This window comes from Castor canadensis, chromosome 10, assembly GCF_047511655.1.
Source record: "Castor canadensis chromosome 10, mCasCan1.hap1v2, whole genome shotgun sequence".
NCBI classification, from domain to species: domain Eukaryota; kingdom Metazoa; phylum Chordata; class Mammalia; order Rodentia; family Castoridae; genus Castor; species Castor canadensis.
The window spans coordinates 59,161,022-59,187,835 of NC_133395.1; the positions used below are offsets into that span (position 1 = coordinate 59,161,022).

Here is a 26,814-nt window from a genome sequence, read left to right on the forward strand (position 1 = left end):
GGTGCATTTGCCTGGGGCTGGTTGGTTTCTTCACTGCTGGGCTTGAAGTCAGGGTGGAGTCTTGGAGAAACAATACACTGCTATGTTGGTGTGGCTCATGGGAATTTGAACTCTACTAGAATGATTAATTTAGACAAATTTGACTGCTAAAATTTGGCTCTGCATTGTCACTGCCAGTCAGTTACAGACAGCCCTGGAGATATGAACAGGCTAACTTCCCCTTGTCCTCTGGTTCATTGTCTCTGTGGATCTTTTAAATACAGTGAACATCTGCATGAGATCTGAAAGGGTCCAGGACAGACTCTTCAGAAATGGGCACAGAGTCATGGAAAAAACAGAGCCTGAACACCATGCATATCTGTTGGTTGACTTCCATGGCAACACAGTTGAAGGATTGTCTGGTATGCCTGAGAGAGGCATAATAAGGAACAAGGTAAGAGAATGAATCTGACAATCTGGCTTTGAGTCCCAGTTCAGTCATTCATTTACTGTGTGGCCTCTTTGAGTTTCATCTGCAGCTAGAACAATAATGGAACTTCAGTCACAGGATGACTTTAAGAGTTAAAAGAGATTCATGCAAAAACTTAGCATACTCCTGGCACATCGTATTTGGAATGAATGATGGTGACGGTAATGATGATTCTTCTTTGGACTTGAAGAGGTAGGACTAGGTGAAGGGGTGAAAAATTGTGGTAATTGGTACTCCGGCCATGGTAGGAGCAATGAACATTTCTCAACAGAAATGAATGTTTTCAACCTAAGTAGATTTTGAAAACTGTGTAAGTATGCTTTGTTGATAGGGAATAAGACGTTTGGTACTTTTAGTGACCCCTAACTGAAACTTATGAGGTGACATTTTCTTTGTAACTCAGGAAGCCATTTTAGGATCCAGTGTCCTGAAGTTGTAGTGTAGGACAGGAACAATAGTTTTTGTTGTCAACTCCCACCAATTTCTTTTTCCAGGTCACCCAGCCAGTCTCCTGGGGTCCGCTGCCCTGAGCTTTCATTTCTGCTCCTCCTGTGCATTCACCTCTGCTGTTATAGGGACCGGACGTCAGGTCAGTGAAAGGATCTTTAAGGGGAAGGCAACTATCTCTGGGGAGCCAGACAGTCTCTGTCTGAGTCCAGTGATGAGAAGGGTTCAGGCCTGAGTGTGGCCCTGAACTGGAATTCCATGGGAAGGCACCATCTGAACTTTCAGAGACTCTAGCCAGACTCTCCTTGGAGCCCAAAGCCATTCACCAAAAGTCTTCCACCTCCCTGCAGCAGTAGAAGAAGACGGGGAAGAAACAAGTGATCATGTGTGGAGTAGACCCAGGGACTTCTGAAAATTAGCTTTCAGAAGGTCCCTAATTCTCTGATGCAGAAACTTGGCTTGAGGTTGAGAATGCAAGACCAAGCTTGACAATACATCCCAAACTTTCTGTCTTTCATGAGACATTCAGTTACAGCATCTCATCTTTTTTTTTTTTTAATTTTTATTGTTTTACTATTCATATGTGCATACAATGCTTGGGTCATTTCTCCCCCCTGCCCCCACCCCCTCCCTTACCACCCACCCCCTCAATACCCAGCAGAAACTATTTTGCCCTTATTTCTAATTTTGTTGTAGAGAGAGTATAAGCAATAATAGGAAGGAACAAGGGGTTTTGCTGGTTGAGATAAGGATAGCTATACAGGGCATTGACTCACATTGATTTCCTGTGCGTGGGTGTTACCTTCTAGGTTAATTCTTTTTGATCTAACCTTTTTTCTAGTACCTGTTCCCCTTTTCCTATTGGCCTCAGTTGCTTTAAGGTATCAGCTTTAGTTTCTCTGCGTTAAGGGCAACAAATGCTAGCTAGTTTTTTAGGTGTCTTACCTATCCTCACCCCTCCCTTGTGTGCTCTCGCTTTTATCATGTGCTCATAGTCCAATCCCATTGTTGTGTTTGCCCTTAATCTAATGTCCACATATGAGGGAGAACATACGATTTTTGGTTTTTTGAGCCAGGCTAACCTCACTCAGAATGATGTTCTCCAATTCCATCCATTTACCAGCGAATGATAACATTTCGTTCTTCTTCATGGCTGCATAAAATTCCATTGTGTATAGATACCACATTTTCTTAATCCATTCGTCAGTGCTGGGGCATCTTGGCTGTTTCCATCACTTGGCTATTGTGAATAGTGCCGCAATAAACATGGATGTGCAGGTGCCTCTGGAGTAACAGTCTTTTGGGTATATCCCCAAGAGTGGTATTGCTGGATCAAATGGTAGATCGATGTCTAGCTTTTTAAGTAGCCTCCAAATTTTTTTCCAGAGTGGTTGTACTAGTCTACATTCCCACCAACAGTGTAAGAGGGTTCCTTTTTCCCCGCATCCTTGCCAACACCTGTTGTTGGTGGTGTTGCTGAACAGCATCTCATCTTGACCTTGCCCAAACCCAAACCTCAGGAGAGAGAACAGTCAAGTCCACTGAGCAACACACACACACACACACACACACACACACACACACATACATGCCGCCTTTTTTTTTTTTGGTGGTGGTACTGGAGTTTGAACTCAGGGTTTCACACTTGTGAAGTAGGCACTCTACCACTTGAGTCACACTTCCAGTCCATTTTGCACTGGTTATTTTGGAGATGGGTGTCTTGGGAACTCTTTGCCCAGGTTGGCATTAAACCATGATCCTCCCAATCTCAGTCTCCCAAGTAGCTAGTATGACAGGTGTGAGCCACCAGTGCAGGGCTCTCTGAGCCCATTTTGTATATGAAGAAACAGGGAAATTGTAAGACAGACTCATGGTTCCATGGCTACAACATAGCTGTCAGGTACAGTTACAGTCCAATTCCTAGTATATCCTTTTTCAAATGTTCACCCAAGAGAGGTTAAAAATAGTGCCTGCTAAAGAGTTTTCTCCCAAGGACTCCCGGCACTGTATTAAAGACATCTCATTAATCCTCACATTCATTTGGGAGCAGCAGGTGGCTAATACTGTAATGATGATAATGATTATTATCACGACACAGATTCACTAGGAGCCTGGGGTATAGCTTCCTTAATGCCATGCTTTCCTGTGACACATATGGGTACACACACACGCACACACACACTAAACAACAGCTAGGGGAAAAGCTCTTTCTGAAATGTTGAGGAGCAGGCTGGAGGTCCTGTTCCAGCAGGAGCAAACAGGAATTTCCAGGGATTTTCTAGTGTACCTTTGGCATGAAAGCCTTTGCAGATGACACCCTGGGAGAGATGGTGCATCTAAGAAAAGCTCTGGGTGTCTTCACAGGCTCAAACGCAGGCCTGTACTGAGCAGTCCCTTGGCTGGAAAGGGAGACCACGCCTCTTCCCAGGGGTGGGGGTGTTTTAACTCCATAAGGAGCTGCAGTGTAGTTTACTGACAAATAAATAGGCAATTCTGCCATGTTCCATGGCATAGGATAGGTGCTGTGTGCTGGGGGATATTTAAAAGGAAAGCCAGCACCATCTCAGGGTATCAGGAGGACCTCTAGGAAGCAAAACCTGGGCAGGCAAAGATGTATAAAGGCAGCATTGCGGGCATTGAGACAGCACCTCCAAAGAAGCAACCCCTGTATGCTTCATTCTCTCTCACTAATACAGACTCTCAGCTCCTCTCCATAATGCCACACAACTTAGATCCTTCTAGGGTGCTGGGGAAGTCGTGAGTTTAATTTGCCTCCACAGATCCTGGAGAAATAAAAAATGGATCCTGGCAGGTTCTTGCTGGTGAGGAGCATTTCATTTTTGTGGAAGTGACAGTTAATTTTATGTGTCAACTTGGTGAGGCCACAGACCTTACAAGCAAACAGATTGAGGTCCTACAAGGGTGAAGGGATTCTGTCTGCATACTGTCTTGGGACTCCATCTGCAGCATCACTTGTCCCTAGGTCTCCAGTCTCCCTCTTCTGCAGGTTTGTACTTGTCAGCCAAGATCATACAGGCTAATTCCTTAAAATCAATCAGTCTCTCTCTAATTATATGTGTGTATGTGTTTGTCTTAGTCCATTCCTGCTTCTATAGCAAAGTAGGTTAGTCCAGGTAATTGTTAAATGATGGACATTCTTCCTCACAGATCCAGAGGCTGGCAAGTCCAAGATCAAGGCATCAGCAGACAGGCAAGGCAGCTTCTTTGAACTTGGAAGAGCATGAATCCTAGTCATGGGGGCAGAGCACCTGTGACTTAATCACTTTCCACAAGGCCCACTTTGTAATACTATCGCATTAAGGACTAGATTTCAGCATAAGAATTTGGGAGACAGGGTGTCAACATTCAGCACAGTTCTACATGTGTGTGAACACATGTATGCATGTGTATATCCAGTAGTTCGGTATCCACAGATTCAACCAACCACAGATGGAAAACGTAGTGAGGTCTATGATGGCTGTGCCTGTAGTGAACATGTGCAGGCTTCTCTCTTGTCACTGTTCCCTAAACAATACAGCAATGACAACTATCCACATCATATTAGGTATAAGTAATTTAGAGGTGATTTAAAGAATATGGCATGATGTGCACAGTTTACATGCAAATACTACGCTGTTGTATTTGAGGGCTTTTAGTATCCACAGGGTGTCTAAAGTCAGGCCCCCATGGATACTGAGGACTGATTGTCTATACGTGCCCTGCTGTGCTCACTGGGAAACCCTGACTATCATGGTACAAGGCCAGGCATTTATGTTGCCTGACATTTGAAATCACTACATCTCACCCACCCAGGAAAGACCATGCTTCCTGGCTTTTCCTGATGATTATAGATGTTCACGCTATGATCTGAGAAGGTAGAAAAAAACTCCTAACTCTGAGTTCCATTCTTGCCTCTGTCTGTAATGAGACTCCACAAACTAGACAAATCTGAGACTCCACAGTCTAGACAAGTCTGTAATGAGACTGCACAGTCTAGACAAATCAATTAACTTTCTGGGAGTGGCACAGCTGACAGAGGCTCAGGTGACATAGCAGTAGGAGGGATCATAGAATAAAAACGGTAACAGGTACTGTTTACAGAGCATTTTCCAGGAGCCCACCTCTCAGATAAGTACATTACATAAACTATTTCATTTATTCTCCAGCAAAGCCAGGAGTTAGGTGTCATTGTCAACCCATTATAGAGATGAGAGACTGAGGCATAGAGAAACTTAGCTGCCTGGCCCAGAGGAAGGCAGGACTGACACCCTGGGGGTCAGTCTAGGTCCTTCTGTTTCATAGCTCTGCTGGACTGTGATGGAGACTGGAAGGAGTTCAAGTCACAGCTGCAGTCTAAGTGGTGTTTCAGGTCTGTGCCACCATGTTACCCAACCCCAGGGGACAGCTTTTCTATCCACAAAGACAAAGGAGAATGATGTCTCTGACATTGAGCAGCCAGTAGGCCTTGTTTCTGGCGCCTTTCTACTTTAGATTCTGATGAAGACAACAACTGGGGGGTTGAGGGGTTGATTCTCAGTGAAATATGGGAACTTCGCAGCCAAAGAAGAAAGGATGTGCACAGGCGCTCATTTCCACTAACATGAGGATCGGAAAATAATGCACATCTGTTTTTGAAAGTCCTGTTAGAAATGAGAATAGCTGATTACAAAGCCTGGAGGAAAAACACTCATCCACAGGTAGATGTCATCGTGACTCTCCCAACAGCTCTGCAGGCTGCACCCTGCACTTGTGCGTCCTCTAGGTAGTGTCACATCATTCCGATCTACTCGCTTTGACCCGCCTCGCCTCCGCCAGCCGGGGGAGTGCTGTCCACGCTGCTCTCTGGCATCATGGGTGCTCAGCAAGGGCCTGTCTGCACTTGGGCAGCCTTGAACTGCTTCCCACCTGCTCTGGGACAGCCAGCACGATGGCTCAGAGGGCCACAGCCATGGGGAGGGAGTGACTGCTGGAGCTGCACGGTGCCTACAGGTAGCAGTAATTAGCAGTGACAATAACAACAAACAATCTTATACTGGTGAGTGCTTATTACCAATCCGGTAATTACCCATTGAAGAGAGGCAGAGCTACACAGCGATTAGCAAGATTAGCAATTCACGTTAGGCAGCGAGTCTCTCTGGTGCCTAATTTCCTCAGGGGTAACGGAAATAACAATTCCACTGGCTTTTGCATGTTAGTGTAAGGATTCCATGAGTTAATTTATCGAAAGCACTTTTAGCATCTGCATCACTGGACGCACACATACACAAACAAACACATGTGAGTCTGTAGATGGCACTCAATCTGTGGATTCCACATCCAACCACGGCTTAAAAATATATAAAAAAAGGTCCATACAAAGCATGTACAAACTCTGTTTTTCTTGTCATTGTTCTCTAATAACACAATGTCATAGCGAGTCATACCACATTCACATTGTATTGGGTATTGTAAGCAATCTAGAGGTGATCCAGTGCCTAGGGTATATGCAAATGCTGTATCATTTCCCACAAGTGACTTGGCCACCCATCATTTTGGTTCTGCAAGGGGGTCCTGGAACCAATCCCCCTAGGACACGGAAAGATGCCTTGCACGCACGCACATGCGCACAGTTTTATACTTCTGTAGATATTTTTACTCCTCCTAATAGTCCTAAGGCAGGCACTATCGCTTGTCCCATTTTAGAGATGAGAAGAGAATCCACAGAATGCTCGAGCCATGCCTCTTCCACTCCGCCACTGTGTCCTGTTGCTGTCTGCTGTGTGTGTTCAACTGTGCACATAGTAGCAGACACCCCTCACGTCGATGCCTTCCCACAGCAAGTTCCTGGGGCTCAGCCCCGGGAGGAGCCACAGCAGGTGATGAGCAGAAAGTGAGGAAACACCACCCGGCTCCTTCTGGAGATGGACCCCTCTGAGGTGTGCTCTACATCAGTTTCACAGGTGTGGGGGCCTTGCACCAGCTACCCTCTGTGGCACCTTGCTTGTCATGCACTTGCATGGCTTCCTTTACGTCTATCTCATGTCCTCATTTCCCTCCCAATGTTTTCTCAGATCACCTCCAAATTAATATTAACATTCTCACAGTTCTGGAGGCCAAAGTCTGACATCAGTATCACTGGGCCACAATTAAGGTGCTGGCAGAGCTGTGTCCCCTCTAGAGGGAGAAGCTGCTCAGTGCTTGTCCCAGTTGCTGGTGGTTGCCACCATTCTTTGGCTTGTGGCCTCATCATTGTAATGTCAAGGCTAGCATCTTCAAATCTTTCTCTGTTCTGTCTTTATATCACCTTCTCTCCCATGTGTCTGTGTCAAATCTCCCTGAGCCTCCAGATTATAAGGACACTTGGATGACATTTAGGGCCCACCAGATAGAACTGAGGATTGCCTCCCACCTCAGGACACTTCACTCAATTACATTTGCAGTAGCTTTGACATACATGGTAATATTCACAGGTTCCAAGAATTAGGGTGTGGATACCTTTGAGAACCATTATGGGCTCACCACAATAGATAGAAATAATGCAAAATAATTTGACTTTTGGCTCATGTTATATGGTAAGTACTAGGGGTATGGAGATAAATGAAACACATTCCTTGCCCCACCAGGTGCTCATATTCCAATGGAGACATGGACAAGAAAACCCACCTATACAAGGTGCTGGCTAAATGTTGAATCAGAACACTAAGAAATTGAAGATAAGGGCATGTAACTGAGCCTAGGCAAGGCTTGGAGGGCTTCTTGGAGGAGATGCCCCTTAAGCCAGATGCTGAAGGAGAATATAGAAGTTGGTATTCAGCATAGTGGACCCTGCTAGTGACCACTCAGCATCCATTTCCCCTCTCTTCCTCTAGAAGAGAGTCTGAGTTTGGTTAGGGATCTGAGCAAGGCTATAAACCATACTTTCCTGCCTCCCATATAGATGGGGTAACCATGGACATGTAATGGAGACCCCTGGGTGGGATTTCTGGGACACCTTATTTTGGTGGGACTGGAGTTTGAACTCAGGGTTTCACACTTGCAAAGCAGGCACTCTATCACTTAAGCCACACTTGCAGTCCATTTTGTTCTGGTTATTTTGGAGATGGAATCTCCTGCCCCATTTGCCCTGGTAGACCTTGAACAGTGATCCTCCTTGTCTTGGCCTCCCAAGTAGCTAAGATTACAGGCGTGAGCCACCAGCACCTGGCTCTGGGGCACTTTTTAATGGAAAGTTGCCTCAGTCCACATGTGCTTAGCCCTTGCTCTGCTTCCCCCCACTGCTGCAGTGTGGACATGATAGCTTGGACTGCCGACATTTGAGCTCATAAAACATTGAGAAAGGAAGGCCCATGACAGAGAGGGCAGTGGAGAAAGTCAAAGGAACCTGGTCCCCAGTGTTCCTGAGTGATCTCCATACTACCTCAAGACTCAGTAAATATTACTTGTGCTATCGTTTTGGATTGTTGTTTGTTATATGCTGCTGGGTTTTTCTTCCAGCAGAGACAAAATGAGAAGCGTGTTTCAGAAAGAAAGAAAGAACTGTGGGCACCGGTTCACAGGTGTGGAGGTGGCAGTGCCCCGTGCTGCACACTCTTGGGTGTGACTGGGATGGTGAGAGGAGTGGATTGCTGAGGAACTCAGATATTCAAGGACCTCTGAAAGAGATCAGTAACTCCAAATTAAAAAAAAAAAAAAGAAGAAAACTAGCAAAGAGGAACTCAGACTTTGGAGGAGGAGACAGAAAAATTAGAAGAGGAGAATGCAACAGAAGCTGGTACTTGGAAGAATCATATGCACTGGACGGCCACACGATGTGGCTTTGGAAATGGCTTTCTGGCAGCTCTGTGCTCACAGGCTCTGCACATTGGAGGACTTTCCTTCAGGGAAGCCATCTCAGCAGGCACCGTCCACAGGGCCTGTGACCCCCTAAAGCTAGCTCCAGGGACCTTATCCCTGCCCTCAGAGCCCCAAAGTCACTTCCAAAGCCCGCAGGGTCTCTGCTTTCTGTCTTAATTCATGTGTACTGCTATAAGAAAATATCATTGACTGACTAACTTATAACGAACCAGAATGTATTGTCTCTCAGAACTAGCAGCTGGGAAATGCAAATTTAAGGTGCCAGCAGGAGGGTGCTGTCTGCTTCTAAGATGGCAGACTCATTCAGAAAGGGACAAACACCATGTCCTCACATGGCAGAAGGACAGATGAATCAAATGTTGGTGAAATTTCTTTTATAAGGACCTTAGGGCCCTCTGTGAGGGGAGCAGTGTTCATTGTCTGATCACTTCCTAAAGGTCCAACCTCTCAATCCTATCCCATTAAATTTCAACACTTCGACGTTGAAGGAGACACATTCAAACCACAGTACCCCATAGGACGGGCCGCACCATCACTGTGCATGCTTCTGAGCCAGAAGGTGGACAGAGGCCATACTGGCTTGCAGGTGGAGAGAAGAAGCTTTGATGTGTGGGCTGAGTGCTCACACCCATGTGCCTGAGTGTCCCGTGGGGTGGCTGGGAGCCAGGGTAGGCTGAGGAGAGCTAGCTGTGGTTCAGGGGCTCACTCTCCTCACACCACTGCAACTCAGAATCCAAGAACTGTGATTTGGACTCCGTCTTCCAGCTTGTTAAAAGGCTGTGTTTGTAAAGGTAGGAGAAGAGAACATATTTTGTTTAAGAGTTTGCTAGCTTGATTTCCAACTTTGAAGTGTGTAGACATCTGGTGTGGGATGGCTGGAGGCGCCAGCAATTCCAGAGTACACTCCCTCTTCCCACGGCCTCTCCCTCCTCCACCATCCTATAGCCCCTGCTGGAGCAGATATAACAGGCTTTCTGCCTGGGGTGCTTTCGTGGGAACCTCTGGGTTACCTGGGCACCTTCTTTCCCCTTCTCTTCCAGTTCTGGGAGCTTACAGCCCCCACCAGGAAACTCATCCTTACCTGGGGCTATGGTTTAAATATTGTTTGTCCCCTCCAAAAAACTTATATTGAAATATAATCCCCACCAGGAGCTATTAAGAGGAAGGACTGTTAAGAGGTGACTGGGGCTTTGCCCTTCTGGGTCAGTTAGCCTGTTCACGAGATTCATGAGTTTATGGATTGTGGATTAGTCTAGGAAAGACCTGCCATAAAAGCTAGTTTGGATAGGTCTCATACAGCCTGTCTTAGCCACGTGATGACCTGTACCACCTTGTGATGCTGCCTGGAAGAGGCCCATCATCAGACGTGGCCCTTGACCTTGGAAGAATGAGCCTAAATGGACCTCTTATAACTTACCCACTCTGGTATTTGTTATTGACTAGTAATAGAACAGACATGACGCCAGGGACTCAGCTGCACCAGGGGGCCAGTCAGCTGCCGGGCTTGTTTTCTGTTGTTTAGGAGGCTGATCCCTCCCTCCCATCCTCTGTAGTAATATCCTCCCCTAGTCCTCCCCAGACTCCCCCCCACCCAGATCTGCCTCTCTCGCCTCTGGGCTTTGTACTCACCTAGGGATACCATTATGGGATGAACTGGGTCCCTCCCCCCAAAAGACATTCAAGTCCTAACCCCAGGACCTATGATTGGGACCTTATTTGGAGCTAGGCTTCTTACAGGTGACCAAGTTCAGATGCGGTCAATTGGGTGGGGCCTAATCCAGTATGACTGGTGTCCTTATAAAAAGGGTAAATTTGGACACAGAGACAGACACAGATACATTAGGAGGGTGGCATGAAGATACAGGGAGAATGCCACCTACAAGCCAAGAACTCCAGAGACCACTAGATGCCAAGAGAAAGGCATGGGACAGGTTCTCACTCACAGCCCTTAGAAGGAACTAACCCCGGGTGGGTGTAGCTCAGGGATAGAGCACCTGCCTAGCATGTGCGAGGCCTTAAGTTCATTCCCAGCCCTGTCCCCTAGCCCCCCTGCCAATGCCTGGACTTCTGACCACTAGCCTTCAGAACTATAAGATAATAATAAGATTCTGTTGTTTAAGTGACCTAAGTAGTACTTTGATAGTCAGCCCCAGGCCCATTAGTACAGGTGCATGAAGTTTTGTACCATATGACATTGCAATCCGCCACCCACCATATATCCAGCAGTGGTCCTATCAGATTATAATCAAGCTAGAAACTTCTACAACCAAGCAACCCAGTAGCTGTGGCTGCATTAGAGCACAATCCATCACTCATGTGTTTGTGGTGACACTGGTGGAAACACACTTACAATGGTGCCAGTCATATAAAAGTCTAGCACCTACAACTATGTTCAAGTGTAGTACTTGAGACAAGGATGATGATGATGATGACACTGGTTTATACCCATACTATACTATAACTATTATTCTAGTGTACTCTTATTTACAAAAAAGGTTTACTACAAATAGCATGCTGTATTCTGCTGGCGTTTGCTAAATTTCTTGACTGCTTCAAGACACCATAGTTGAGGGACTGACATATTCCATCCAGCTCTGTGTAGGTTCGGGCTATGACGTTCACACAATGAAACTGTCTGAGGGTGCGGCTCTCAGAACGCATCTCTGTTGTTAAGCACGATTGGGTATATGCAACAGCCCAATCACAATGTGGTTGATTTATTTCATTCTTGTGTCTATTGCTACAGCGTCAGCCACTAAGTGCCTGAACCAAAATGCCCCAGGACTGGTACCATGCTTGACAACTAGTGGGCACTCAAACAATGTTGGTGCCATAAGAGTAATCAGACTTCAAAGTGGAAAGCCATGGAAGAGAATGGTAACCACTGTCCTAATTAACAAAGATGCTAATTAGAAGCAAGTGTTATGAAAATGTCTCTATGGCCTCTTAATTATATCATCTACAAATGGGCCTCCAGGAAATAACTGTTCTCAGTTATTGGGTTGATGATCAAGGCATTCAAGAGAAGGTTTGCTGCTTGGCAGTGAGGTGGGGGACAGACTGAGAACAAGTGTTTACTGTGAAATACCTGCAGGTTCTTTTTCATGTGCTAGATTAATTCTCAGTCTTATCTTTCAGCACTACCCTCCATGGAGCAGAAAGTGGGCCTCAGATCCAGTCAGAGTGATTTATGAGGGTATCAGTGTCTGGTTCACCTGTGTGATCATCCTAGCTGGCATGATACACCTTTGCTCTCGTGGCATGTGTCCCGTGTTGCAAGTGATATATGTGCACCCAGGCTCCTGAAGGATCCCAGAGGAACCTGGCTCCTGAAGCCATGGATCCAGGCTGCCAGACAGTAGGCATGGGACCTGCTCAGCTGCTTAGGGAATGCTTTACTGAAGACACTGGGGTCTTGATTTAGACCTGTGAAATACCCTGCTGCCTTAATTTGGGAATAATGAGCAGAAAGACGGGAGTCTTTCTGGAATGTGATGTGGGGACTTGTTCTTCAGTTCCAATACAATTTTCTTAGAGATGAACATTTCTCCCCAGTAATCAGTCATTATTTTTCCCAAGTGTAACAGACAGCCAGTACCATTTGAAAACAGACTGAGCTAAGAGGACTTATTTTGTAGCTAAGTAAACTGCATTTGAATTGAAGTCACTTCTGATGGAAACTCAGCTACAAATTATGACTCAAGAGTGATGAATACTGTGAAAAAAATAAGCTGAAGTTTTCGTGATTGAATAGGGAAAAAGCCAACAATAATATTAATAATGATTGCCTCTGGGCAATAGGATTACGGGTGATTTTAATTTTTTATGTTTTTCAGTTCCTGATTTTGAAAACGAAAATTTGGTTTTTTGTAATCTGAAAGATGATACTTTACCAAGAGTGATGTCCTCAGCATGGGTGACAGGGGTTTGCTGGGATAGGGGAGGGTTTATGTGCAGCAGGCATGCTCATTCTGAAACAGGTTTTAAAGCTGCCTGCTGTATCCTTGTAGTTCACCCCCTGTCCCTATGACTTGCAGCCCCAGCCTTAAATGTCACCTCCGTGAGGTTCTCTTTATTTCTTTTATTAAAGAACAAATGAAGTACAGAGGCCATAAAGTGGTCCACTGAGGCCTACCCTCAGACTTTTTAAATTCCTCTCCCAGACAGAGAGCGCCTCCCTCCACCAAACCCATTCCTTCTGCTGCAACTTAAAGCTGGTCGCTCTTATTTGAACCTCAGTAGAAGGTTGCACCCTATTCCACAATAGTTCTGGGTTCACTTGAAAAATACAATAATTACAATTTGGATTTGCAGGCTGGTGCTTTGTTAACTCTAACTGCACAGCCAGCTGCCTGGAGGGTTTTGCCAAAGCCCCTACCTGGCCTACTCCACCGCACTCACTTCACCAGTCTGGGCTGGGTCCCTTGCAGCTGGAGTTGTGTAAAAGTCCCCCGGAGGGTTCTAACATGCGGCCACTATTTCAGCTCATCCTTAGGACCGCTACAGGCAAAGCAAGTCTGCCCTATTTTCTGAGGCAGGTCTTTTTATAGCTACTACTTTAAAACCTTAAGTCTCATTCTGCTTCTGGAGTTTTTCCAATTTTCTTTTTCTTTCATGGAATCTACAACTGACATGCCTTTCAGTTTTTGAAATCTCCAGGTATCTGAATAGAAACTCTCAGCCCTTGAGAGCTTGGTCTATTCTGTGATTCTGATTCCCTGGGCACTTGAAACATTTTGGCGTCCACAGTTTTGCTATCCAAAGACACCAGAAAGCTCTTCCTGCCTTTCTGGAGCTCGCATTATCCTGTCCGCTCTTAAAGCAGGGTCAAAAAATGCAAATGCCATCAGAGCTGGGCAGACACTGAGAAGGCGTGACTCTGCCTTCTGGATTCTGGCTGAATCCAGGAGGCTGTGCAGTGTGGCAAGTGGTCTGATGGCCCGTACGGAAGGCCTGGGCACGGAGTTGTGACCTTGGGAAAATTACTTAGCAGCTCTGGCCTCTGTGATATCACTGGAACTATATTTTTGAATCTCCATAGCTGGCCCCATAAGCTCAAATGCAGGTCGTCATCTGTTTACTCTTCACAACACTAATTTAGGGGCGATTTTCACAGCCCACTTTACATAGTAGGAGATTGAGATTTAAAGAGGTTTAAATTCAAAAATCACAGAAATAGAAACTGGTTGTACTTGGTTTTGAAGTCAATTCCTTTTAGTTCCAAGCCATTTGTTGGGCCCACTGTGCTGTATCAGGTTCTCTAGAAGTACCAATAGTGTTTTAGGAAAGGTTGCTGGTAGATCGAATGCAACCAGGCCCAGCAGCAGGCAGTGGACCTGCCTGTTGTCGCCGTCAATAAAGTTTTGCTATTAATAAAATAAGGGCAAAGTGGCATGGGACAAGCTCCATTCCCTTACCTGTTACCCTAGTGTTCCTCTCTCCTACACTATAATCTCAAAGGGTCTGGGTCCAACCTCATCTAATTAGAGCAGAATCTTTGGCAGGGTGGGACTGTTTCAGTATTTTGTATTTGTGTAAAGCTTTTTTTTTTTTCTCTCTCTCTCTCTCTAGCCCAGGCAGACCTCAAACTTGTGATCCTCCTGCCTCAGCCTCCTCAGTGCTGGGATTACAGGTGTGAACTACCATGCCTGACTCTCTTTAAAGCTTTGCAGATATTTGCATAATATTCAGGCAGATTGAAAACAACTGTTTGAAAAGAGACCATGTGCTGTCTTTGAACCCCAAGGCACATACCACCTGCAATGCACCAGAATTGGAAAAATCTAGATTAAAAACCCAGTTCTGCTGCTTATTAAAGAAAGTGGTTTATTCTTTGTGAGCTGTAGATTCCTCATTTAGATAAAAAACTAACTAAATAAAGACCAGTCTGTCCTCTACTGTCTCCAGGGCTCTGCTGAGAAGCGACAGAGACCAACACGGTGTGCTAATGTGCTCACGCTTGTGATCGCAGACACATTTTCAGAGGGAAGGCAGCACAACAGTGTCATGGGTGCTTAATAAATATTTATTGATCCTCATGAGGTTTTACCTACTCATCTTTTCTTCACCTTTAAGTATGAAGCTGGGGGAAATAAATAAGAAGTATAATTGCACCTCCCACTTCAGGACTCCCTCAGCATCGCGCATTAATAAGTCTTTTTAGCCTTCCTCTAAGTGCTAATAATTCCTGGGTGTTTTGATGGTAGCACTTTCTTCCCAAGATGAATTGACCCCAGCTAAGAGCCAGGCGCCTTCCCAAATCTCATTACGATCAGCCTTGATGGCAGCCAGCTTCAGAATGTAACAAAATTAGAGCTTTTAAATCATTATCTTGACTCTGGGAGGATCATGTTAATAAATGAGAATGTAGATGATGGAGACAAGGCAGGGACAGTGTGAGCCATGATGCCAGAGCCTTACCCCACACCCCTCCTGGTACAGGGAAGGGAATTGAATTCACCCCAGCCCAGCCTGGCTGCGTGCTCAGGGCTGAGGCGAAGGGCACAACATGGAGTGACCCTCTCACTCCTTTCTACCATTGTCCTCCGCTGATCCTCTTCCCCTGCTCCCTTTTTGCTAAAGGTAATTGAATAGTCAGCTTATTTAGGAGACATTTTAGTGAGGAAGAAGTGACTTAGGAGGCAGCGTGTCCTGTGGTTGCCACTCTGTCCTCTCTGCTGCTGTCCTGAGTCTCTGAGGTTCCTCATCTGTCCATCCATCCTCCAACATCAGCACACACCTGTCATAAGTGAGGGAATGGAAGGGATCATCCAAAGATGACAGTCCGGTCACATTTCTACTTCCTGACTATTTCCTGCACTGTCTGTGTTTCCCACCTTTTCTGTGGTGTAGTCCTCACCATTTCTTTGCTGAATATCCCAGCAGGTCCCTGGCTACCTCCCCTCTAGGCTACATTGTCTGCTAACACCGCTTTGTCTCTCTCTACTCACTGCTGTCCCAGGGTCTAGGGCAGGGTCCCTCTTCAAGGACCTTTGAAGTCTGTGCCCTACTCTGATCACAGGCGGGTCCTTCCTCCTGCTCCTGCACTCCCTGGCTTTCTACTCTACGATCTAGCTTTCTCTAAATCCAGGTGGGGCAAATCCAGGTCCCATAGCTTTCAGAGGTATTCCTCCTTCCGACCTCCAACACTCTCAATCTGGGTTGGTTTCCTCGTTTCTCCACAGCTTCTGCCTGGAAGGCTTTTGTCCAAGAGACTGGTGGCTGGTTCTAAGTCCTTTCATATTCTTTTCATTCAGATTTGGGCTCATGTGGCCACTTTTCTAGAGATGGCTTTCCTGGATGATCAGTGCATAGAAGCTTGTTTTAATCATTTGTAAAAATTGACCATTAGCTGATACATTTGCTGATTTACTGATTATCTTTTTTGTCCCTGCCTGGACTGGATTGTAAACTCTCTGAGGTCAACTTGGAGCTGCTCCAGCAGGTCACGGTTCTCAAAAGGGCTTGGAAAGTTCTGGACAGAGAGGAGGACTTAGGATTAGATTCCTTATCATGCTTGGTCCAAGAGGCTTGTTCTAGGACACTCAGGAGTTCCATAGGCTTCAGCAAACACTCAAGCTCCTGATTAATTCAGTAAAAAGTCACTTGGGGTAGTCTTGTGTCCAGGTGTATGAAAAGAAACATTCCCTTTCCAGTTCATGGCCACTTCCATCAATAAAACTCAACATTTTGTCAGGATTTTCAACCGTTTCAAATTTCCCTCCTCTATGCTCCCATAATTCTTTGTAGCTCTTGCACTCAAGCTGGCTTCCTGGATGTCCAACCTGTGCAATGCCACAGGACCATGAGCTTACAAGGGCCCCTCCCTCTTGAATTAATGAACTACTGTCACTGTGTGAACACTGTCTGAACTTTTATCAAGGGACCCATGTTTTCCTTTGATACTGAATCCTGCTAATTATATAATCAGTCAAGCTTCTACTCATAGACTTTGTGACTTTAAACCATTTCTTTAGCCCCTCTAAATCTCAGTTTCCTCGTGTGTAAAGTGAGAATAAAAATAACTATGTTTCTGAGTTGTTGGGTGAACCAAGTAAGATAACATGAGCACAGCTTCCGCACTGTGCCTGGATCCCAGAAGTGCTCTGAACCACTTCCTTGTCCTGCTCTTTTCTGGAGTGTGTGTCCTGGATGGACTCATTCATCTCCATAGCTGATGTTCATGGTCCCAATACTTCATCTAGAGAATTGCCAGTCAAGCTCTTTGAGGGTTGTGACCATCTCTATTTCCTTCCATGGTGCTTGGGATGGTCCTTTGTCCTTAGAGAGTCTGAGATAAAGGTTCAGTGAATAAAGGATGCTATTCTGAAAGTTTCTAGGAGTCTGTGTCAAGACCATGTCTCCTTTTGAAGTTGCATTTAGGGAACAGCATAATTTTATAGCAGCATAGTGAAGAAGGCATATTCAAGAATTTGTGAGACTGAAAAACTGTTATTCCAGCTTACCTACTGGAAGAACAGTCAGTCTCCTCTCAGTCCAGGCTGAGTTTCTGTATGGAATTAGATAATAAAAGTATGTTACCATAGGAATCAAATGCAACCAGGACTAAGTGTCTTCTGGAGCCTGAGGTAAAATCCATGATCAGAGCAGTCAAGGTCTTTTTCAATGAGCCATTGTCAGCAGCACACTCAAGCTTCCTTTAGGACTGAGCTCTGATGCCTGATGGTGAAAAGGAAAGTTGCTTACCAGTCAGAAAGGTTGGCACTGAGGAATCAGTAGGCAAGATGAGTGACACTGGCAGAATAGTTAGAAAGGAGGGGACTTTTGAACAGAACTAATTTTTTTTTGCCTTAAAAAATTGCAACTAAAAAAACTCCATCCATTTCCATTTCAAAGTATTTTAATAAGCAACAGCTCAATTAGCTAACTTAATGGCAGTAAATGCAGAGCTGCCACGGATCCAGGGGTAACTCCTTTTGTGGTTGTGCAGCCTGTAAGGGGGACATGCAGATTTTATGCATTTTGCAATTGAGTAGATTGAGGTTTCTGAGAATCAGTAACTTGCTCCCGGGCAGCTCTCTGGCCAAGCTCAAGTTGAGTGACTTCCAAAACTGCTGTGTGTGGAGTGCATGAATCTTGGGGGTGCAACTTGGTGAGTTAGCCATGGCTGACTCTGTCTACTACCAAGTTCCAGACCTCCATGGAGTCTGAGTATCTCAATTCAAAAAGATAGGAAGAAAGATGTACTTGATTTAATTCACAGTGTGATGGCTTAGTTTGTAACTCTGGAACATTAAGAGAAATGGTGTGGGGTCTTCATGTGACCCTTGCCCAGGTCTTGCAAGTGTTAGAGGGAGACCTGCCTCAGCCAGAAGACAAATCCACACCTGGGTCCCAGGGCTTGTGGGGTGTAGTCCTCATATATGTATGAGATGTGTTAGCAGAAAGAGGAGGAATAACATAGACAGGCAGACAAATGAGACTGTTTCACTCAAATTATTTGTCAAAAGAAGACAATTCCAGTCACTGGTCTGACTGGAGCAGCATGAGAGACCCCTCCAGATGTAGCCAGTGTTTAGTGTCATGATCTGAGTGGTGCTTACTGGGGCGCGGGTAGGGCTAGAGCATCTGCCTAGCAAGTGTGAGAGGATTTGCCTATTTGATATAGTTCAAACACACACTAGCTGTCCTTTTGTGTCTAGCTTATTTCACTTAGCATAAGGTTTTCAAGGTTTTTGCAGATTGTAGAGAGTGGGTCAGAATTTTATTCCTTTTTACAGCTGAATACTATTCCATTGTATGTGTGACATGCCTTTTATTTATTAGTTCATCTGCTCATGGATACTAGGATTTTTTTCTCCTTTTGGCTATCGGGGAATAGTGCTGCAATGAATATTCATGTGTAAGTATCTGTGTGAATCTCTACTTTCATTTATCGGGGTGTGTACCCAGAAGTAGAATTTGAGTCATATGATAATTCAGTGTTAATTTTTTGGAGGAAGCCCCATCTGATTTTTTACAGCAGGTGGGCCATTTTCCATTCCTTCCAGCAATTGACAAAGCTTCCAATTTCCGCATGTCCTTGGCGACATGTTATTTCCCATTGACTTTGCCTATATTCTAAGAGCAGCAAGTCTAAGTACTTTCTCAGAACCTACTCTGATCATCCAGATGTGCGGGCTGTCTGGTGAGCACTCATTTCTTCGCAGGAATTTGATGCATGGGCCTTGTGGGTAGTTGAAAGAGTTCAAGGGAATGCTGGCCCAACCCCATTACCAATGACAGCTAGAAAGCACAGAGATGGGAGAAAACTGGACAAGATTTTGTGTTAGCTTCAGTTGCTGTGACAAAACCTGAGATAAACAACCCAAAGGAGAAAGGGTGTATTTTGGCTCACAGTTTCAGATGTAGTCCATGGTCGGCTAGCAGCATTGCTTTTAGGCTGCGGTAAGGCAGAAATTCATGGTGGGGAGCTATTCACCTCATGGTGGCCAGGAAGCAGGGTGGTAGGGGGAATGGGGAACAAATTATATCTTTCAAGGGCAAAACTTCAGTGACCTACTTCCTCCAGTCACACCTCACCCCCTTATAGTTCATTCTGCTATGAATTCATCAATGGGTTAATCCACGGATGAAGTCAGAATTGGGAAACCGGTGACGTGGGAATCTTCTAAGGACTCTCAGTCTCTCCTTTATGCACTACTGCCCCCAGCAGAATAAATAAATACATGCTAATTGCAGATGCTCTGTAAGTAAACACTTAAACAAACAACCCACTCTGTCTTCTTCTCTCCACCTCTCCTCCATCATCTAGGATCCCCAGCACTGCCAGCTCTCTGAAGACCTGACCAAAGCAGAGCTTATGGTCAGATGTCGCAGGCTTCTTTTGAGCAGGTCAAGTTCCTCCCAAGGCTATTATCTAGCTGGCCTTGGCAAAGCATCGTGGGTCTTGTTTGGTACTGAAGCACTGCTTGCTATGACCGTTGTTCTATGTGGTACTCACAGCTTTTCAGGAAGTTAAGAAAACATAGGCTGCTTGAGTCCTTTTTAGAACAAGTCAGGGCTAAACAAACAGGAGAAAGGACCAGAAAGGGGGCTGATTTATCCAAAAAATCCTCTCCACCCACATTGTGACCTAGAAATTGCTGAGGACTTTCCAGATACTTCCTCACAATGAGTCATTGAGGTAAGCGGGCTCCAGGTTGCTATCCACCCTGTATTGCAGGAGGGGACAGACTTGGGAAGGGGAGATAACCTGCTGAAAGTCAGAGCTGGTGACTGCACAAAGGGTCTGACTCCAAGCTCCCAGCCCGCAATGACTCACTTTGGCCTTGTTGTCCTCAACTTGCAAAGGGCCTCCTAGAAAGGCTCAACAATCAATCATGAGTTTTTCTGAGGCGTCAGCATGGGTTTTTGGCTAGTCTTCCCAGAAGCTGTTTTTGAAAACTGCTGTCTTATTTTTTGCCCAATCAATGTTGTGTTAAAAAAAAAAAAATCCCACAAAAATCAAAACAAAAAACCCACCTCCTGTTCTGTACCAGTCATCCTGTCAAAGCCCATTTCACTCCTGAAATTCAAATTGGAAACTGCGTTCTGTTCTCATTAGTTTGGGTTGTAGCAGTCATTACATCCTAAACAATTAATCCCTGAATGCCAATTTCTTGCTAGAATTATCCTGGACTCAACAACTGCTTTGCTTAGCAGCGAGGCTGAAGCAATTATTCCTAGCTTTTGTAACTAAACCTGCTGCGTTTGACACTTTACAATTTGTTTTTCACCACTGAGTTATTAACACTTATCTCTATCAGGAGAAAGAAAAGGCTGTCCAAGTGCAAAGGCCCAGCACACACAAACCTGTGCTCCCACATGGACTGCTCCCCAGGGCTCCTTCTGCTTGCTTGAAGAAGAGGTGGAAAATCCTGCGGGCCTCAAACCCCACTGAAAACCAGAAGTTGGCGTGTTCTGAAACCAAAACCAAGGTGAGGTGCTGCGAAGGGGCCTCAGGTAATGAGTTCTCCCTGGGCTCAGGGGTCATGGCCAGGAAACAGCATTGCCATCCTCATACTGGCTGCCCATTCCTTGGGCTCCCAGCTCAGTGTCTGTGGGCCATGAAACTTCCCTTCCACACAAAGCTGGCCATCCAGAGCCAGCCTGGGAATCTGGGTTGGTCTTTGGGATTCCCCTTTCCTTCCAGTATGAGAAGCAAGGCTGCTCTTCACTCTGGGTAGAGGAAGTCCACTTCCCTACTTGTGCATTTACCCAAGCTTCTGGAGCACACCAAAGCAGGAGACCCAGGAGAAGTGCTGGGCCAGGCTCCAGCACTCACTGCTGTGTGGCTTGGTCACATTGCTTATAGTCTCTGTGCCTCAGAGTCCAGCACATAACATCACAGGATTCTTTCTTATATCTTTTATCCCATCCAGCAGAAGCCCAGTACTATCCTCGAGCAGGAGAGATGTGATCTTGGGAACAAGTCTCACTGCTCATCTGGCTTTGGCCTTGCACCTGACCACCCTCCTAACAGCACCTTTCCACCTTACAGCTCAATCTGGGAGACAGGCTCCTGTTCCAGAGCTTCTGTTGGGATAACCTGCTCAGTTTCCCCATGTCTTGCCCTGTTCTTGCAAGTGGCCCAGCTTCAATTCATTCATTAGACCTATACCTGTATCCATAGACCTAGTCATTAAGCACCTATTGCGTGGTAGTCATTTCATTTATGCTAGGCCTTAGGAAACAGGGCTCTTGGGAAACCCAGCATTGGATGAGGACATGGCTGTGCAAGTGACTGCATAGAGGGAAGTCCAAGCATTGTGCTTTGCATTTATCCAGGGAATCATGGGGCAAAAAGAGGCATTTGATTCTCCCTGGGGACAGAGGTTATCAAGAAAGGCTCCCCAGAGGAGGAAGCATGGACTGGATCTTGGAAAGTCCAGCCCTGGTAGCTAGCCTTATGGCCATGTCCCTGCTTCCTGCTGTTGGGTATCCCCGGATATCCCAGTTGCCTGGTCACTGTGCACATTCTGCCTTTCAAGCCACACCCACAAAATCTACCTGAGATAGTAAAGAGAATCACAGTTGTCATCTTCATCTGGTAATGGGGTAGTGATAAATGTGCAGACATCTGCTGTCCCTGTGCCTGCTCCAGGTGGGGTAAACAGCAGCTTCTAGAGCTCTCTGTATTGTCCAGTGTCAAGTCCGACAACTGTTTGGACTTGTGTCCTCCTGGCCCACCATGACAGTGGCCTGTCCCTTGTCTTTTTAGTTTCATGTGGAATAAACATCTTCCAGTGTCCCCCTTTCTACTCCCAATCTCTTTGGGAGACTGGGGGTGGGGTATAGAAGGGAATAATTCCTAGTAATTCTATACTCAGATCACAAAGACTCAGAGAATTAAAAAAACTCATCTGGTGCCTTTGGATTAACTGAGCATTCCCATGTTGAAAAATGCGTTCTTTCCTTGTAATACAAGACTCTTCCTTTCTTTCTCATTCTCTGAGACTCTATTTGATCGCATTAATCAAATAATGTAATAAGTTTTTTGGAGACTTCCTTATTTAACATGGAAAGAGTGAAAAGGCAAAGGGAAGGGGAAGGAAGGAAGGAAGAGAAGGAGGGAAGAAGAGAAGGGAGGAGGGAGGGAGGGAGAGAAGACGGAAGGAAGGAAGCAAAAAGAAATGAGTGTTTCTGAAAGTGTTACTGTACACCAGGCACTGGCCTAGGTGCTGCGATCTGTACATCAGTCCTTCACATGTCTTATCATAGACAAGGAAAATGACTTTCAGGGTGGTTGAATAACGTGCCAAGGCCACATAGTTGTGAATATTGAAGCCACATCTGAGTCCAAGGTCCACGAGCTTTCCAATACAGGGAGGTGCTTAAAATCCATCTGTGGACTCTTCTACTAAATTTCTGTCACCCACAAAAAACAGGATAAGCTTATATAGTTAGCCTACGTACATTCTATTCCCATTGCACTCACGGGTCATGGAACCATTCGGTGTAAATTGCCTCAAACTTCTTTTGAAAAGAGGCAGTATTTAAATAAACCCAATTGTAAATACCTAGCTCTGCACACCAAGGTCACCTTGCAGGAAGGCAAAGAGCAAGTGTCACCATCTCATGTGACAGCCGGAGAGGCCAAGGCTGAGTGACTTGCTCAGACCCCACCAGGAGGTGAGCCAGAGGACCACTGAAGCTTGGCCTCACACTCTGAGACCTCCTTGGCCAAGTATTTTCAGGAACAGGAGGGAAGAGCCCTGAGCCTGCCTTCCTGTTTCTCATCTCTCTCAGATTCTTGGAGAGCTCAGTTCTGGTGCCTGCTTCAGTAAGCACGCTGAGCAGGGGCCAACTGGCATTTATTTAATTACCATAAACAGATGCATCACTTTGGCTTGAATGAGGTGACTCCTTGATGTGCTCATCAGCCCTCTGCTTACAGGGAGGCCTGGGCAGGGCAGGGGCAGCAGGTGACAGTCTGGTGCTTACAGGGCCAGCACCAGCCTGTACCCCATGCCACAGCTCTGAGGGGTGCTGTGACAGCAGGCATGGGAGGGGAGACTGGGAATGACAGCTGTGGTGTATCACTCAGATCAAAGGCACTTTCCTAGGGTCTCTCCTGTTAGCCTCCCGAAGCCCATGGTGACTTCTGCCAGTATCCCACCTTCCTTCGGTGATTCCCCTCCCTGGTTCAGCTGAGCCTGTCCCTGTACCCTTTAAGGTCAGTGTAAGCGCTGGCCTCATTCCACCAGCTGATGGTTCCATGTGTCAGCCACAGTTCCCTTGAGCTGATGTCCCTTTCATTTACTTCTTCTCACAGCAGTTTTTCGAAGGCAAAATGTTTGTAGGGCACTGGGGGAGAGGCTTACCAGAAACCAAGGTAAAAGCGGAGTCAAATTAGGGAGGAGATGGTCATTAAAATTTCGTTCCTCTTTGATGTTTGGAAAAAGAAACAAATTTCGTAATAGAGTGTGTCTGCTAATGAGAAGGATGTCTCAAAGGCCTGCAGCTCTCTCAAAGGACAGGTGCTGTAGGAAGGAGCCATGCTGTCTTGCAGTGCCTCTTTCCTTTTGTATCAAAAGATCTCTTTCTTGTCTTTCACAGAGAGAAAGCAGCCCATGGAATGCTAGCCCAACATTGAAAGAGCATTAGCATTTCAGCAAGGCCCGCTATTTCCTTCTGTCATCAAAAAGCAAGTCAGAAATTGGCAAGACTGTCACAGGTCGGTGGGGGTCAGTCCCACTTTCAGACATTCTGTCCACCCATTAAAAACAAATGGCCCTGGAGCACAAACTTCCTGTTTGACAGGATAATTTTGACTTGAGTATTTAGATAATGCTGTGACAAAAATTTCCCTGAATAGCTGGGATCCAGAAGTGCATGCCTGTAATTCTAGCTACTCAGGAGGCAGAGATCAGGAGGATCACAGTTCGAAGCCAACCTGGACAAATAGTTCATGAGACACTATCTCAAAAACACCAAACACAAAAAAGGGCTGGTGGAGTGGCTCAAGTGGTAGAGTGCCTGCTAGCAAGTCTGGGACCCTGAGTTCAAAACCCCAGTACTGACTACCCCCCAAAAAAAATCTCCCTGAAGTATTTTATAGTCATAATTTTTATAGACCCTAAATTTGGAGGGTTGGGCTCTTTGTAGAAGCTTCCAAACAACCTATTCTGAGACCAGGAGAGAGAGATAACTTACCATAGAGGTTAAAAGCATGAACTAAACTCTTGAATTGGGTCCTTGGACAAGTTACTTAATGTCTCTGTGCCTCAGCTTCCTCATGTGTAAATTGGGCACAGACTCAGAGTCTGATTGTAAGGAATTTTTTTTAAAGCTATTGAAGTCAATCACTTAGCACAGTACTCAGCACTTAGTAAGTGCTCAACAAATGTTAGGTAATAAAAATGTGCACAAGCAATTCAGAACCTGAGAAAAGGACTCAGATGCAGTAGGTTATTGGGGAGGTGACTCCAACAAGAGGAAGGTAATCAAGTCACCACTGGAGGTCAAGGTGCTCAATTCTGTGGGCAGCTTAGAGGACACCTCCCAGGAATGCCCACCAAGACCTGGGGCATCTGCACCTGTACCTATACACACAAGGATGAATGAGACAGGCTCCCAATTCAATATTTTAAAGTGAAACAGTGTAGGTTCAATATTCGTCTTAAGGCCAAGCAAGTTGGCTGAGTTGTTTGCTGTGAAAACTGAACTTGAAGGGATGATATATCAGAAAGTGCTTAGAAGCAGAGGGTTTTAATTAAAAACAAACAAACAAAAAAACGTTCTCCCACAATGAACTGAGACAGCTCTTTAGTCTCTTTCTGTTCTTATATCCCATATAGTGGTGAATGATAATAAAAATAGTACTTCCCAGTGACAATTAAATGTATAAAGCATTGAACAGAGTTCCTGGATGTAGCATGCCTTCAATAAATGGTAGTCATTTGTGATTGTCATTGTCACTTTTGTTATTATTGTGTGCATAACTGAGACAGAAATCTATTGCCTAAGGGTTTCAGGATGTATAGCCCAGCTCAGCCTAGACAAGATACAACATATGCATAATTTATGGAAAAGGAACCTGAGGTTCTGAGTGTCTACTTGCCTTGAACTTTTCAGCACATCTTGGTGAAGTCTTATGAGTTAGATCTAAGGGGCCACAAAGTCTGGTTACAATGCCAACAGATGGCTGGGTTTGCTGGCTGGTCTATTGTAAAAATCTGCTTATTGAACGGAATTTGGTTCCATCTCTGTGGGGTCAAGCCAACCCCATCTTCCCTCTCCAACTGATGTTTGCAATGGCCTTTCTCTTCTTCCGAGGACCCTCTCCTGCTTTGGCCCAGGGGGTGGGGGGAAGGCAGACCTGTTCCTTCCTCCTCAGGCCACTCTCTCCTTTGCCAGAGCTCTGATGCCATAGGCTGCTGGAGACAGCAAAGCAGTATGCAGTTCCCATTTCATCATGAATTTGTGATTAAAAATACATTAAAGGACCAAGAAATTATTAAGAGATACAGCATCTTGTGAGTATCACTGGCATTTCCAGTTAGACCCCAATTCTAAATTATCCACCAAGACCCTGTTCTGTAGCTGAAAACATTAGGCTGGTTTCTGATCTGCTTCCTGATTGCACTTTCATCCCGGGTCCATGGTCAAGATGAAAACATAGACTTTGGTAGCAGAACTTGATCCTTCCTGCTTGTTGACAGTCTGGGTAATGGCTGTCTGACTCTGGTGATTTCCCATTATTTATGCCTTTCATTATTTATCAATGCCAGCACTAGAGACACAGGCTGCATTTACTTCTTGAATACCCCACTCTGGCCCAGCTGGTTTACACTTTGGTAACATCCTTTGGATGAGGTGCCTCTAGAAAGATGCCTAACACTGCCATGAAGACATATTACAGAGGCAGTGCCTTAGCCAAAGTGTCCATCCCCTCACAGGTAGGGGCAGAGATGGGGCAGTGCTCTGAAGGCAGGCATGAATGTTAGACCTGGCCCTGATGTAGTCCCGTTAGCTTTAACCTTGGACAGGTCCGCTATCCTTAGAGCTTCATTATCAGGCCGAAACCTTGAACTAGAACATCGTTCTGGCTCTCTTAGCTTTGAACACCCTACACTTCAAATCTTGGTCCCTCAACAGAAGGTCCTTTTACTACTGTACCTTTCTGTGTATCACTAATATCCAACTGGGGAAGTTTGGTGACCTATGCGAGTTAGGCAAAAGAACTGGGTCACATCTTATTTATGTCTGAGGGTTTCGGGCTATGTAATCCTGCTTAGCCTAGGGTAAGTTGCAATATTCCCTAATTTATGGAAAAGATACTATATCTGAGGAATTCAGCTTAATAGCAATGATGAGTAATTGTGATGGGCCAGGTGCAGAGCACTTTATATATGTCATATTTAACCTCTACAGCAACATTTTACAGGTTAGGAAATGAGGCACAGGGAGGTCAAATCCAAAGGTTCCTAACATGTAGAAGTGATAAATGTTCCAGGAGAGAGAAATGCTAATTACCCTGATTTGATGATGCATTGGGCACACGTGTTGAATTATTGTACTGTACCCCAAAAATATATACAAATACACATCACTTAAAATTT

General features: G+C 45.4%; 1 protein-coding gene across 1 annotated transcript in view; it reads right to left on the reverse strand.

The window, feature by feature from the left end:
- Window positions 1–26,814, reverse strand: part of Siah3 (siah E3 ubiquitin protein ligase family member 3) — a 66,838-nt gene that overhangs the window by 32,753 nt on the left and 7,271 nt on the right. The gene's annotated exons all lie outside the window — the stretch shown is intronic.